Source organism: Tamandua tetradactyla, chromosome 26, assembly GCF_023851605.1.
Source record: "Tamandua tetradactyla isolate mTamTet1 chromosome 26, mTamTet1.pri, whole genome shotgun sequence".
In the NCBI taxonomy this organism is placed as follows: domain Eukaryota; kingdom Metazoa; phylum Chordata; class Mammalia; order Pilosa; family Myrmecophagidae; genus Tamandua; species Tamandua tetradactyla.
This window is the reverse complement of record NC_135352.1, coordinates 27,183,233-27,198,835: the sequence shown is the minus strand read 5'-3', so window position 1 is coordinate 27,198,835 and position 15,603 is coordinate 27,183,233. Positions and strand designations below refer to the sequence as shown.

General features: G+C 37.0%; 1 protein-coding gene and 1 non-coding gene across 7 annotated transcripts in view; both read left to right on the top strand.

Annotated features, from left to right (window-relative positions):
• The window catches only part of SNX25 (sorting nexin 25), a 185,824-nt gene that overhangs the window by 50,552 nt on the left and 119,669 nt on the right, over nt 1-15,603 (top strand). The gene's annotated exons all lie outside the window — the stretch shown is intronic.
• LOC143670072 (U6 spliceosomal RNA) lies at nt 8,912-9,018 on the top strand. The gene has a single exon (XR_013169253.1). It is a non-coding gene; the product is annotated as a U6 spliceosomal RNA (small nuclear RNA).

The following is a 15,603-nucleotide window of genomic DNA, read 5'->3' as shown; positions in this document are numbered from 1 at the left end:
TAGGTTAAGCTTTTTAGCGTGATGAACAAGCTCATATTTTAAAGCTATCATGTTTATTATAATGGCTTTTAATTTCCTAACTGTTAAAATTTGAAATAAAATTTTAGCAAAAAAGAAAAAAAAAGCACCTCTGTCTTCCAAACATTTTGGGCTAAAGATTTATTTGCTACTATTTAAAAATTCTATGGCATGGAAACTTTTATTTTAATAAAAGAGTAGTAGAGAAAGAATTGTGCAGATTAGCAAAGTAGCAGTTTATTCTCAGTAAGGTAGCTCTAGTCACCTTCTTGTTACTTAGAATTGAGAGGTTCAGGAGAAAGGATATTTAAAGCCTGGTAGACAAGGGCCATTGGAGGTCATTTAGTATCCCACTATCTCTGAAAGGAATTTTACCTATATCATCCTTTTCCATCGGATATTCAGCTTATTTACAAGTTTCTTATGATGGAGTGCTGGCATCTAATTTGGCAACGTCTTGAATAGTTCTGATGTTTTCATTCAGGTCCTCCTTATGTTGCTCAGAAAACAAATTTCTTGTGACTTCTACCCGTTGGTCCTCTTTGTGCCTTCTACAGCAAATAAAAGTCTGTGCCTTTTAGAGAGGTACAGGCTTTCTACAAATAAGGTGGCTTCCAGTGGGCAAGAATGCTATTTTATTTTCTTGCCCTCTATATGTAGAACTGTACTGTGCTGAGTAGAAAGAATGTTTGACTGGCATACAGGAGTCTTGGCTTTGCTGCCTATTTGATTTTGAGTAAGTTATTTCACTTCTTGGAGCCTTAAATTCTTTTTTCGTTTGTTTGTTTCTGATTTGTTTCATGCAGTATGGTATTTTCAAGGTTCATCCATGTTGTCACGTCTCTCAAGACTTCATTTCTTCTTTTTTTGTTTACTTTTTTTATTGTATAGTTTAGCATGTATACAAAGCAAAGAAATAAAAAAGCAATAGTTTTCAAAGCTCTCTTAAACAAGTGGTTAATGGACAGATCCCAGAGCTTGTCATGGGCTACCATATTATCCTCTCATATTTTTCCTTCTAGCTGCTCCAGAATATAGGAGGCCAGAGGGCTTAAATACTTTTTTATCATCACAATCAACTTTTTTTCCTTTTTTTTTTTGGTGAAAATTAACATATATACAAGAAAAATCTACAAATTTCAAAGGACAGCACCACAATTAGTTGTAGAACTTATTTCAGACATTGACAAGGGTTATAGTTTCCCAATTTTAGGTTTTTACTTTTAGCTGCTCTAGAATACTGGAGACTAAAAGAGATATCAATTTGATGATTCAGCATTCATATTCATTTATTAAGTCCTATCTTCTTTGTATAATTCCACCATCACCTTTGATCTTTCCGTACCTTGCTTTAGGGTTATTTGGGCTATGGCAAATGTAAATTTTTCATATTGGAAGGGTCTGTCACTAATATGGGGTAGGGAGATGGAACATCTGATGTTCTGGAGAGGCTGGGCTAGGTTTCAGGACTTATCTGGACCAGGGACCCATCTGGAGGTTGTAGGCTTCTGGCAAGTTACTCTAGTGCCTGGAACTCTTGTGTAATCTTATAAATTGCCCTAGGTGTTCTTTAGGATTGGCTGGAATGGTCCTGATTGGGGGTTGGCAGGCTATGATAGGTAGCAAGGTCAACCTGAAGCTTGCATTAAGAGCAACCTCCAGAGTAGCCACTTGACTCTATTTGAATTCTTTTGCCACTGGTACTTTATTAATTATACTTCTTTTCCCCCTTTTGGTTAGGATGGAATTGTTGATCCCACAGTACCAGGTCTGGATTCAACCCTGGGAGTCATCTCCAACATCACCAGGGAGACTTTCACCCCTGGATGTCATGTCCCACGTAGCGGGTTGCGCAATGATTTCACTTGCAGAGTTGAGCTTAGGGAGACTGAGGCCACATTTTAGCAACAACAGAGGTCCTCCAGAAGTAATTCTTAGGCATGCCTATAGGTAGTCTAAGCTTCTCTGATACCTACATGAACTTCACGAAAGTAATCCTTATGATCAAGGTCATGGTCTTTTGATTTGGATATCCCCAAAATTTGACACAGTATCAGGGAATTCCCTGATGATAGGTTTAATAGATTAATATTCTTTCTTTCCTTTCTCAAGGGACTTTGCCAGTACTTTTGATTATCTGCCTATTACACTCTAGGATTTTTCCAGGCATTAGAATAATCTATACAGGATTAAAGGACTTCTTTCTTATTCTGTGCTTCCTGTGTTTGAATTGTTCAAATGAGATACACAGATAGGTTGAATTAGATTATGTACTACAGGAAATTTCAGTTCCAGATCAAATAAACCTTTCTTCCATTGGTCTCAAAGAGTATGTGTGGTTCTAAAATATAGACATTGTCTTCCTTACCCCTATGTTCTGAATTACTTTAACCCCAACCTGTTCGGCTTCATTCTTATCTCTGAATATCAGGTTATGTATATAAAACAGCCTCTCAGAATCCACAAATAATAATCACCACTCTGGACTTACTGTGTCTGCTCTAAAAGCTTACAGTCTAGGCCCCTGTTTTCTTATAAGCATTTTCTAGAGGTGACCATACCATTGTTGTTTTTTTGTTTCCAGCTAATTTTGTCTCACTAAATGTCCCACATGTTCATTGACATCGTTGCATGCCTCACGACATTGTTCCTTTATGTAGCAGCACGACCTTTGTTCATAAGTATACACCATCGTTCGCCAGTTTACTTCTCCTTCAGTGCATTCTTCAGCCAGCTGCATTCATCAGGCATCATGTAGAGGGCCCCAAGTCTACAGTCCATCAACATACTCAATTTTATATAATTACATTGTTTCCATGAAGCAGAAAACCAATAAACACACACTTGGCAAATAGGAAATTTAAACCTCCCCTTAATTCTTGTCCCTCCCCCCAATTATTTACCTCTGCTGTTGCTATGGTAGTGCTGATTGTTTCCTTTTAACATAGCTCATAGCATGCAATAGCAGTTTTCCCTGGTACCCTGGACTTAAACACTCTTTATGTAAGACTCATATCTTTGAAGTAATTCTTAGGAGAACTCATTCATATTTCTAGTGTGAATCAGTGGGACACATAGGTTAATACAGCCCCTTTCAATCTTATCCATCCTCAATGCGGTAATATTACTTCTAGACCGACTAGAGAATCACCTTCACTACTGTTTATTCCCTTACATTGGAGTTCAACCTCATTAGCTAAAGGTTCACCCATCTCTAGTTTCTGTGTATCTCTAAATCCCCTATATTCTGTATTATAAGCCTCTGATTATACCTTTATGCTGGTTGTAAAAGAATCATACAGTATCTATCGTTTTACATCTGGCTAATTTCACTCAGCATTATGTCTTCAAGGCTCATCCATCTTCTCATGTGCTTCAGGTTGTCATTGTATCTTATTGCTGCATAATATTCCATTGTATGTATATACCACATTTTGTTGATCCACTCGTCTGTTGATGGGCATTTGGTTTGTTTCCATCTTTTGGTGATTGTGAATAATGCTGCTGTGAACATTGGTGAGCAAATGACTGCATCATTGCTTTCAGCTCTTCTGGGTATATACCTAGTAGTGCTATTGCTGGTCGTAGGGCAGCTCGATATTTAGTTTCCTAAGGAACCGCCAATGGTCTTCTGTAGTTGCTGCACCATTATACATTCCCACCAGCAGTGATAAGTGTCCCAGTTTTCCACATCCTCTCCAACATTTATAGTTTCCTGTTTATGTTTAATAGCAGCCATTCTTATAGGTGTGAGGTGGTATTTCACTGTAGTCTGGGTCTGCATTTCCCTTATAGCCAGTGAAAATGAGCATCTCTTCATGTGCTTTGAGCCATCTGTATTTGCTCTTCAGGAAATGCCTATTCATATCTTTAACCCATTTTATGATTGAATTGTTCATTCTTTTGTTACTGAATTGTGTGATTTCTTTGTATATACAGGAAATCAAATCTTTGCATGATATGTGAGTTCCAAATATTTTCTCCCATTGAGTTGGCTGCCTCTTCACCTTTCTGACATAGTCTTTTGAGGTGCAGAAAGAAGCATTTGATTTTAAGGAGTTCCCATTTATCTATTTTTTCTTTTGTTGCTTATGCTTTGGGTGTAAAGTTTAGAATGCTACCTCCTATTACTAGGTCTTGAAGATGTTTCCCTACATTTACTTCTAGAAGCTTTATAGTGCTAGTTCTTATATTTAGGTGTTTTGATCCACTTTGAGTTAATTTTTGTGTAGGGTATAAGATAGGGGTCCTCTTTCATTCTCTTGGCTATTGATATCCAATTTTTCCATGCCCAATTATTGAAAAGACAGTTTTGTTCCAGTTCAGTGTATATGGGGCCTTGTCAAAAATCAGTTGACCATAGATTTGGTGGTCTATTTCTGCCCTCTCGACTTAATTCCATTGGTCAGTGCTTCCTCTTTGTGCCAGTACCATACTTTTTGACCAGTATTATTTTATAATAGGTTTTAAAGTCAGGGAGTGTTAATCCTCCCACTTTGTTCTTCTTTTTTTAGGATTCGGGGGTCTCTTTCCCTTCCAGATGAATTGGTAGTTAGGTTTTCCAAAACTTCGAAGTATGTTGTTGAAATTTTGATTAGTACCGTGTTGAATCTGTAAATCAATTTGGTGAGAACTGACGTCTTGACTATATTTAGGTTTCCTGTCCATGAGCAGGTAATGTCTTTCCACCTATTTAGATCTCCTTTGATTTCTTTTAGCAATGTTATGTAGTTTTCTGTGTACAAATCCCTTACATCCCTAGTTAAATAAACCCCACTTGGTCATGGTGTGTAAGTCTTTTAATGCGCTGTTGTATTTGATTTGCTAATACTTTATTGAGAATTTTTGCATCTATGTTCATTAAGGAAATTGGCCTGTAATTTTCCTTTCTTACAGCATCTTTACCTGGATTTGGTATTAAAATGATATTAGCTTCATAAAATGAGTTAGGTAAGTTCCTTTTTCCTTAATTTTTCGGAAGAGTTGAGCAGGATTGGTGTTAGTTCTTTCTAGAATGTTTGAAAAGTTTCCCTGTGAAGCCATCTGGCTCTGAGCTTTTCTTTGTAGGAAGACTTTTAATGACTGATTGAATCTCTTTACTTGTGATTGGTTTGTTGAGATCTTCTATTTCTTCCTGAGTCAGTGTAGCTTGTTTGTGCGGCTCCAGGAATTTGTATTTCATCTAAGTTGTCTAATTTGTTGGCATATAGTTGGTCATATTATCTTCTTATGATTTCTTTTATTTCTTCAGGGTCTGTGGTAACGCACCCCTTCTCATTCCTGGCTTTGTTAATTTGCATCCTCTGTCTTTTTTTCTTTGTCAGTCTTGCCTAGTAGCTATCAATTTTATTGATTTTTCTCAAAGAACCAACTTTTGGTTTTATTGATTCTTTCTCTTGTTCCTTTGTTCTCCCATTCATTTATCTCTCCTTTAATCTTTGTTATTTCTCTTCTCCTATTTTCTTTGTGGTTAGTTTGCTAAATAACTAAAGTCTATTTTGTCCAATATTAGTATAGCTACTCCTGCTTTCTTTTGGTTACAGCTTGCGTGGAAAATCTTTTTCCATACTTTCATCCTTCACTTTCAGTCTATTTGTATCCTTCTGTCTAAGATGAGTCTCTTAGAAGCAGCATATAGCTGGATTATGTTTCTTAATTCATTCTGCCCTTCTATATCTTTTAATTGGTAAGTTTAGTCTGTTAACGTTCAAAGTTATTACTGAAAAGGTGTTTCTTTTATTTATTTATTTTTAAATTTTTTATTAAAAAAAATTGCAAGAAAGAAACACAAACATTCGCAACACATACACTCAGCAGTTCACAATGTCAGCACATAGTTGCATATTCATCATCATGATCATTTCCCAGGACATTTGCATCAATTAAGAAGAAGTAAGAAGACAACAGAAAAATAAAACAAAAACAGAAAAAAAAAATTTTACATACCATACCCCTTACCTCTCCCTTTCATTGATCACTAGCATTTCAAACTAAATTTATTTTAACATTTGTTCCCCCTATTATTTATTTTTATTCCATATGTTCTATTCATCTGTTGACAAGGTAGATAAAAGGAGCATCAGACACAAGGTTTTCACAATCACGCAGTCACATTGTGAAAGCTATATCATTATACAATCATCATTAAGAAACATGGCTACTGGAACACAGCTCTACATCTTCAGGCAGTTCCCTCCAGCCTCTCCATTACATCTTGGTTAACAAGGTGATATCTACTTAATGCGTAAGAATAACCTCTAGAATAACCTCTTGACTCTGTTTGGAATCTCTCAGCCATTGACACTTTGTCTCATTTCACTTTTCCCTCTTTTGGTCGAGAAGGTTTTCTCAGTCCCTTGATTCTGGGTCTCAGCTCATTCTAGAGTTTTTCTCAATCCCTTCATGCTGAATCTCAGCTCATTCTGGGAGTTCTGTTCCACGTTGCCAGGAAGATCCACACCCCTGGGAGTCACGTCCCACATAGACAGGGGGAGGGTGGTGACTTTGCTTGTTGTGTTGGCTGGAGAGAGAGGCCACATCTGAGCAACAAAAGAGGTTCTCTTGGAGATGACTCTTAGGTCTAAATTTAAGTAGGCTTGACCTATCCCCTGTGGGGTTAAATTTTATATGAACAAACCCCAAGACTGGGGGCTCAGCCTATAGCTTTGGTTGCCCACACTGCTTGTGAGAATATCAAGAATTCAACTTGGGGAAGTTGAGTTTTCCCCCGTTCTCACCATTCCCCGAAGGGGACTTTGCAAATACTTTTCCATTCACTGATCATATCACTCTGGGATTCAACAGGGCATCACCTGGACAAACCAACAACATCTCATGTCCTACCCAAAGTTCCATTTACTTATGGTGTTCAACCAACTATCTACGTAAGTTATATTAGGAGAATGCACTAGTCAAAGTATGAATTTGTACCAAATAAACATTTTTTGCTTTAGTCTCACACATAAGTTGAAATTTTAAAATATTAATTACCATCTATTTTCAGCACACTGCAGTAATGACATTCTTTTGTTCTTCCTCATGCAAAAACATTTTTTAAATTTGTACGTTTAGTCACTATCATTATACACTCTAGGCATTCCTAGATTATACCATCTCAGTCTTTATCGTCTATCTTTCTTTGTGATTTCATTTATGCCCCAGCCCTCCTCCCTCTATCATTCTCATATGCAGCTTCATTCAGTGTTTTAGCATAATGGTATCACAGTTAGGTAATATTCTGCTTTCCATTTCTGAGTCTTTATATTCAATCCTGTTGCACAATCTGTATCCCTTCAGCTCCAATTACCCAATATCTTACCCTATTTCTATCTCCTGATGGTCTCTGTTACCAACAAACTATTCTGAGTTTATTCACTTATGTCAGTTCATATCAGTGAGACCATACAGTGTTTGTCCTTTTGTTTCTGGCTAATCACACTCTGCGTAATGTCTTTAAGGTCCATTCATGTTGTTGCATGCTTCATAACTTTATTCTGTCTTATAGCTACATAATATTCCATCTTATGTAAATGTCACAGTTTGTTTAGCCAACTGTCGTTGATGGACATTTTGGCTGCTTCCATCTCTTGGTAATTGTAAATAATGCTTCTATAAACATTGGTGTGTAAATGTCCATTTGTGTCCTTGCCCTCATGTCCTTTGAGTAGAGACAGCATATAGATGGGTCCTGTTTTTTAATCCATTTTGCCAGACCATGTCTTTTGATTGGAGAGTTTAATCCATTAACATTCAGTGTTATTACTGCACGAGTAGTACTTTCTTCTACTGTTTTGCCTTCAGGATTTTATATGTCATATCTAATTTTCCTTCTTTGTACCTTCACTCATAGTCTTCGTTTCACTGTGGGTAGTTTGTATGAAATTGTTCATTTCATCTAGTTTATCTAATTTGTTGGCGTACAGTTCATTGTTCATAGTATTCTCTTATAATCATTTTCTTATTTCAGTAGCGGTGGCAGTTTTGATGGTTTGTAGCTATATGTACCCTAGAAAATCATGTTCTTAAATTTAATCCATTTGTGTGGCTGTGGACCCGTTATAAGTAGACTCTTTTGGTAAATAGTATCTTAAGATGTAATCCATTTCTTTCAAGGTGGTCTTTATCCACTGTTTGGGAATCTTTTATAACAGAAGCTGAGAAAGCCAGAGAAGCAGAGACAAGGGGGCACACAGAAGCTCAGAGAGGAAGCACTGAAACCAGAAGCTGAAAGCAACAAATCTAGGAGAGAAGGGAGAGGCTAGCCGTCATTGCCATATGTCTGGCCATATGACAGAGGAATTGAGGATCACCAATAGGTAGCTGGCCTTCTGGGAGAAGGTATCATCCTGTTGATGCCTTGATTTGTACATTTTCATGGCCTTAGAACTGTAAATTTGTAAGCTAATAAATCTCCATTGTAAGAACCAACTCATTTCTGGTATATTGCATTTCATCAGCATTAGCAAACTAAAATGGTCATAATATCCAGCTTCCATTTCTGAATTTAGTTATATGTGTCCTTTTTAGCTAACTTTTGGTTTTCTTGTTTCTCTTTATGGTTTTTATTGTCTATTTCATTTGTCTCCACTCCTTCCTTGTTTCCTTCCTTCTCTCTTTGAGTTTATTTTCCTTTGCTGTTTTTTAGATCCTCAAGTTGTGAGGTTAGGTCTGATTTGAAGTCTTTATTCTCTTTTAATTTAATCATCCAAAGCTATAAATTTCCTTCTCAGCACTGCTTTTGCTGCAGCCCATAAGTTTTGTTATGGTGTTCTCATTTGCTAGCTGCCGGAATGCAATATACCAGGAACAGAACGGGTTTTAAAAGGGAGAATTTAATAAGTTGAAAGTTTACAGTTCTAAGGCCATGAAAATATCTCAATTAAAAGCAAGTCTAGTGCTTGCTTCAGCAGCACATACACTAAAATTGGAACAATACAGAGAAGATTAGCATGGTCCCAGTGCAAGGATGACACACAAATCCGTGAAGCATTCTGTATTTTTTAAAAAAAACAAAATAAAAAACAAGTCTATAGAAATGTCCAAATTAAGGCACCAACAAGAGTTTACCTTCACTCAAGAAAGGCAGATGAAGTTCAGGATTTCTCTCAGTTGGAAAGGCACATGGCAAACATGGTGACCTCTACTAGCTTTCTCTCCAGGCTTCTTATTTCATGAAGCTCCCCCAAGGATAGATTCCCTCTTTATCTCCAGGGGTCGCTGACTGCCTGGGCTCTCGTGGTTCTCGTGGCTCTTTTATGGCTCTTTTGTGGCTCTGTCCCTCTCTCCAAAATACCTCCTTTTTTAAAGGATTCCAGTAAATTAATCAAGACCCACCTGCAATGGGTGAGGTTACCATCTCCCTCTAATCAAAGGTTAATGCCCACAATTGGGTGAGTCCCATCTTGGTGGAATAATTTAATCAAATTTCCAACCTAAGGTGTTGAATAGGGATTAAAAGAAATGACTGCTTCCACAAGATGAATCAGGAGTAAGACATGGTTTTTCTAGGGCACATAATCCTTTTACACTGGCACAGCTGTATTTTTATTTCTGTTTACTTCAAGATATTTCCTACTTTCTCTTCGGGTTTTTTCTTTGACCCATTGGTTGTTTGAGTGCTTTAATTTTTGTACATTTGTAGTTTCCCTGTTACTGATTTCTGGCATCATTGCTTTGTGGTTGGAGAAGATACGTTGTATGGTTTTAGCATTTTAAAATGTATTGAGATTTATTTTGTGACCTAGCATATGTTCTATCCTGGGTAATGTTTGTGCACTAGCAGAGAATGTGTATTCTGTTGTGGTTGGATATAGTATTCTATGTCTGTCTGTCTGATCTAGTTGGTTTTTAGGATTGATCAAGCTTTCTACTTCGTTATTGATCTTCTGTGTAGATGCTCTGTCCATTTTAGTAAGTGATATATTTACTAAATTTAGTAAGTGAGGTGTCCTGTTACTATGTAGAACTGTCTATTTCTCCCTTCAAATCTGTCAGTATTTGTTTTATATATTTTGGTGCCTGGCTCTTAGGTGCACATATATTTATAATTCTATGTCTTATTGAACTGACCCCTTTATTGTTAAATAGTGTCCTACTTTTGTCCCTTTTAACAGCTTTATTACTTAAAGTCTTTATTTTCAACCTGCTTGTGTCTTTGAACTGAAGTTGTCTCTTGCAAACAGCTAATAGTTGAGTCATGCTTTTTTTTTTTTATCATTCTGCCAATATTTTCCTTAGACTGGAGAGTTTAATCTTTATATTTAAAGTAATTACTTTAAAGTAATTTGGTCTTTGTATGTGTTGTACCTTTTTTGTCCCTCAGATCTTTTGTTAATGCTCTCTTTCATATTTATTTTATCTTTTTGTTGTTGTTGTTATATACCGTTTTGAGTATCTTCTCATTTCCTTCTGTATATATTTCTCATGTATTTTCTTTTAGTACATTTTTAGTCTATAACAGTCACATTTGATTTGATACCAACTGAACTTCAGTAGCATACTAACATTGTTCCTATAACACTCTGTGCTGGTTTGAATCTGTTGTGTACCCCAAAAAAGCCAAGTTCTTTAATCCTCATTCAATATTGCTAGGTGGGAGCTTTTTTATTTTTTCCATAGAGATGTAACCACCCCCCCCCCAATTGTGGGTGGTAGCTTTTGATTGGATGATTTCCATGGAGATGTGTCTCTACCCATTCAAGGTGGGATTGCTTACTGGAGCCCTTTAAGAGGGAACCATTTTGGAAAAGGCTTTAGAGCCATGAGAGCAACCAGAAGCAACAGAACCCACATAGCCAGAGACCTTTGGAGAAGACGAAGGAAAACATCCCCAGAGGGGGCTTCATGAAACGAGAAGCCTGGAGAGAAAGCTAGCAGACGTTGCCATGTGCCCTTCTAGCTGAGAGAAAAGCCCTGAATTTCATTGTCCTTTCTTGAGTGGAGGTAACCTCTTGTTGGTGCCTTAATTTGGACATTTTCACGGCCTTAGAACTGTAAACTTGAAACTTAACAAATTCCCTGTTTTAAAAGCCATTCCATTTCTGGTATATCACATTCTGGCAGCTTACAAAGTAGAACACCCTCCATCCTCCCTCCTTTTTGTTTATATCTTTATATATTGTGAGTCAAAAACCATAGTTTTATTGTTACTTTTTATATATTTGTACCTATAAGAGGTAGAAAGTAAAGTTATATACCAAAAATTCCTTACAGTATTAGTGGCATTTGTAATTACCCATTTCGTTACCTTTTTTGAAGAACTTTCTTTATTTAGACTATTTTGGTCTGTCTAGTTCTTTTTCAGTCTGAAGAACTCCCTTTAACTTTGCTTGTAGGGCAGGTCTAGTGGTGATGAACTTCTTCAGCTTTTGTTTGTCTTGGATTGCCTTAAGTTTCTCCCTCAGTTTTGAGAGACGTTCTCACTGGATATAAAATTCTTGGTTGTCGTTTCCTTTCAGCACTTCACATATGTCATTCCACTGCCTTCTTGCCTCCATGGTTTCTGATTAAAATTCAGCGCTTCATCCTGTTGGGGCTCTCTTGTATATAACACCTTGCTTTTCACTTGCAGCTTTCCAAGCTCTTTCCTCGTCCTTGGCATTGGTCAGTGTGAGCGCTGTGCGTCTGGGCATGGTTCTGTTTGTGTTTACCTTTTTTGCTGTTTGTTGTGCTGCTTGATTATATATATTCAGTTCTTTGGTTAAATGGGGTTTATTTTCTGCCATTATTTGTTTGAATCCTCTTTCCCCTTCTTTGTCTCTTTTTCTTCCTCTGTGACTCCTATAATATATATATTCGTATGCCTAATAGGGTCCCAGAGATCTTTTATACTCTTCTCACTTTTTTCTTTGTGCTCCTCAGCCTGTCTCATTTCCGTTTTCTCACCTTCAAATTCACCAGTTTTACTCTGGTGTTGAAACCCTCTAGGGGATTTTTCATTTCGGTTGTTGTGGTCTTCAACTCCAGTATTTGTTTCCTTTTTAAAAATTTCTGTCTCTTAATTGAGATTCTCATTCATTCATTGTTTTCCTCATATACTTTAGTTCTTTCTTTGTATTTTCCTTTATCTCTTCAGCATACTTAAGATTATTTTTTAACGTCCTTGGTATGTCCAGAGTCTGGTATTCTTTGTTGATGGTTCCTGATGTTTTATATTTTACCTTTGAATAAATCATCATTCCTGGGTTTGTTTGTTTTAATCTTAGACTCTTTTGTTGCATACTGTACATTTTAATAAAGTGTTAACTCTGGGAGTTATCCCTGAGTTGTCTGTTCTTACATTTTTAATCAGCTAGTGATAGTAGAGATTTCCTTTGGTTTGAGGAGTTAGCAAAAGCAAAAAAACCTATGCAAGGCATACCCTTTCAAGTCTTTGCAAATTGGCTCTGTGTTAACTGGTATTCTCCTTCCTGCTTCAGCTCTCCTGTCAAGAAGATCACTCCTTTTCTGCACCTGAGTCCTGTTCTAGGCCTTCCCCTGCTTATGGCATCAGGAATTCCTCAGTTTGCAGAAGTCTGAATACCCCCCCTCTACTTCCTAGAAATAGTCCAGTCCCACCCCCCACCCCCACCCCTACCCACCAGTGTGCTCTCTTATATGTCTTTAAACTGGCAATCTTTTTGTCCCAGCCTGCTCTGATTTAATAGCTGTGAGTGAGCTGCTTCTGCCTCAGGGAAAGTTCTGGGAGGATGAGCTAGAGAAGAGTGTCTTCGTTCATGTTTTCAGGCTGCCACCCAATAAATAGGTTGCCCTTGACATATAGGTGCCCCGGTATGTGTATTGGGGTTTTTGTGCCCCTGCAGGACCAGGGCCTGGGTCCCATAGTAGGAGTGTGGGCTGGCTTCACACCCTGCTGGCGAGCAAGTGGGGGAAGGGCTATCAAGGGTGCCATAACTTGTCCTACTGGTTTAGTGTTGTGTTTTCTTAATTTGCCACTCACCCAGTTACTGCAGCCCTTTAAAAATTTTCCAGAGTTTTGAAGAAAATGGTTCTACCACCTAATCCAGTTTAACAACCACCCTTGATTGAGTCACATCTCCAGGGAGATGATGTAATTAAAGTTACAAACATACTGTACCGAATAGGGATTAGGAGAAACTGCTGCCTTTACATAATGGAATTAGGATTAAAACATGGCTTTTCTAGGGTGCATACATCTTTTCAAACCAGCACAGTGTGAGCCCCTGTTTTTGGTTGTTTTTTTGTTATATCTAGAAGTGGGATTGCTGGGTCATAAGGTAATTCTATAGTTAACTTTCTGAGGAATCACCAAACTGTCTCTCATACTTGCTTTCTTCTTAATGAAATAGTTCATTAGGCATGAGATGTGACTGCTTTTTGCAAAATCTAGAAAACCACACCATTTATTCAAATTAATATCTGTTAGTAAGCAGAAAATATCTGAAAGTTGTAGGAAATGATTTGTTTGTTTTGCTCTGGTTTACCTTTTCTTTTATGTTCACTGGCTAGTGATGTGGATATTTAGTCCAGCTTGCATACTGGAAGCTCTTATAAATATTTATTTAGCAAATGGTGAAAGAAGCAGGTAGTATAATTGAAATAAAATAGATCTTTTCAAAGACTGCCCCTTAGTCCCCAGTAGATAACTACTCCAAGCAACAGGCTACAGTTGTTTTATTCCCATAACTTTCTCATTTGAGACTAATGGAATCCCTTTGAGGCTCTAGTTCAACCTTTGTATGTGTCTATAAAACTAAATTTTCAATGCTTTATGTATATTTTTGAGCTTTGGGATTAAAGATGCTATTTTGTAAAATATTATAAAGCTGTACTGTCAAAATTCTGGAAGTGTGAAAAAGCATTGGATACGTTTTCATGGTTGCTGTTATGAGAAAATAAGCCATCCCAGCTCTATAGGAACCTCATAGGGTGAATGGTAATCCTGAGCTGGAGCTTCCATTTACTATTTAGATTTCTCTGAAACACATGAAAAATCAAAGCCACCCAGATCAAAACCACATAAATATATGGGCAGGCCATGGTGGCTCAGCAGGCAGAATTCTTGCCTGCCATGCTGGAGGCCCATATTCGATTCCTGGTGCCTGCCCATGTTAAAAAACAAAACAAAAACCACCACATAAATGTATTGCTCTTAAGCCCCTCTAAGTTGATGCATAATGACTGAGATGAATAAAGTGAGAATCAAATAGTAAGCTAAAAAATTGTTTTGAGTTAGACATTTGTATGCCACATGTGATATAGAAGCAGGATTACCTGTTACATTTTGTTCCTCAGGATTCCTGGGTCAAAATAGTGTGCAGACAAGCAAAGTCAAACAGGCTAAATCATTTATATTTGAAATGATGTGCACTTCCACCTGGAAGTAAGCCAAATCAAGTTGTATTTGAAAAAAAAGAAAGTACTTTGAGACATAATCAGTGATTAAAACAAAAATAGCTCATGTATCCTTTAGTTGTAGCAGGATTATGTAAGAAATGTTTTTCCCCGCTGATGTCTTTGGGGAGCCACTGCTTCACAACCCCAGTAGCATTTTTGTTTTCTGAAAAACATAACTTCTTGCAAAGGTCATGCTGGCTTCACCTGGTAGAGCTGTGATGGTCAGCATGATAAACACTAGATGCGAGTGGTTGTTGAGCACCTGAAGTGTTGCACCTGAAGTGTTGCTATTGGGTATAATTGATGTACACTGTGTAATTGATTGCAAATTTAAAATATGTACCAAATTGTAAAGACTTTGTATGAAAAATGCAAAATATTTCATTAGTACTTTTCAGTATTGTTTATATGTTGAAATCTTAATATTTTGGATATATTGGGCTAAATAAGTATATTTAAAAAATTCATTTTACTTCTTCCTTTATTTTATTTTATTTTTTTAGGCATTTAATTAAGCCATTTATTGCTTCAAATGTGTTACCATTAACATTTTAATAAATACTCCACAGCAATAAGGCCTCAGTTTTCACTACCTATAAATTGTGAATCCACATTTGATTTTTTTGTGCCACCAATTGTTTTTAATTTTTTATTAATTAAAAAAAAAGAAACACAAACATTCTGAATACATGCTCATTCCATTCTACATATATCATCAGTAATTCACAATATCATCACATTGTTGCATATTCATTATCATGATCATTTCTTAGAACATTTGCACCAATTCAGAAAAAGAAATAAAGACAACAGAAAAATAAAACGAAAACAGAAAAAAAAAAATTTTATATACCATACCCCTTACCCCTCCCTTTCATTGATCACTGGCATTTCAAACTAAATTTATTTTAACATTTGTTCCCCCTATTATTTAATTTTATTCCATATGTTGTACTCTTTAGACAAGGTAGATAAAAGGAGCATCAGACACAAGGTTTTCACAATCACACAGTCACGTTGTGAAAGCTGTATCATTACGCAGTCATCCTCAAGAAACATGGCTACTGGAACACAGCTCTACATTTTCAGGCAGTTCCCTCCAGCCTCTCCATTACAAATCTTGGATAACAAGGTGGTATCTACTTAATGCGTAAGAATAACCTCCAGGATAACCTCTGGACTCTGTTTGGAATCTCTCAGCCACTGACACTTTGTCTTGTTTCACCCTTC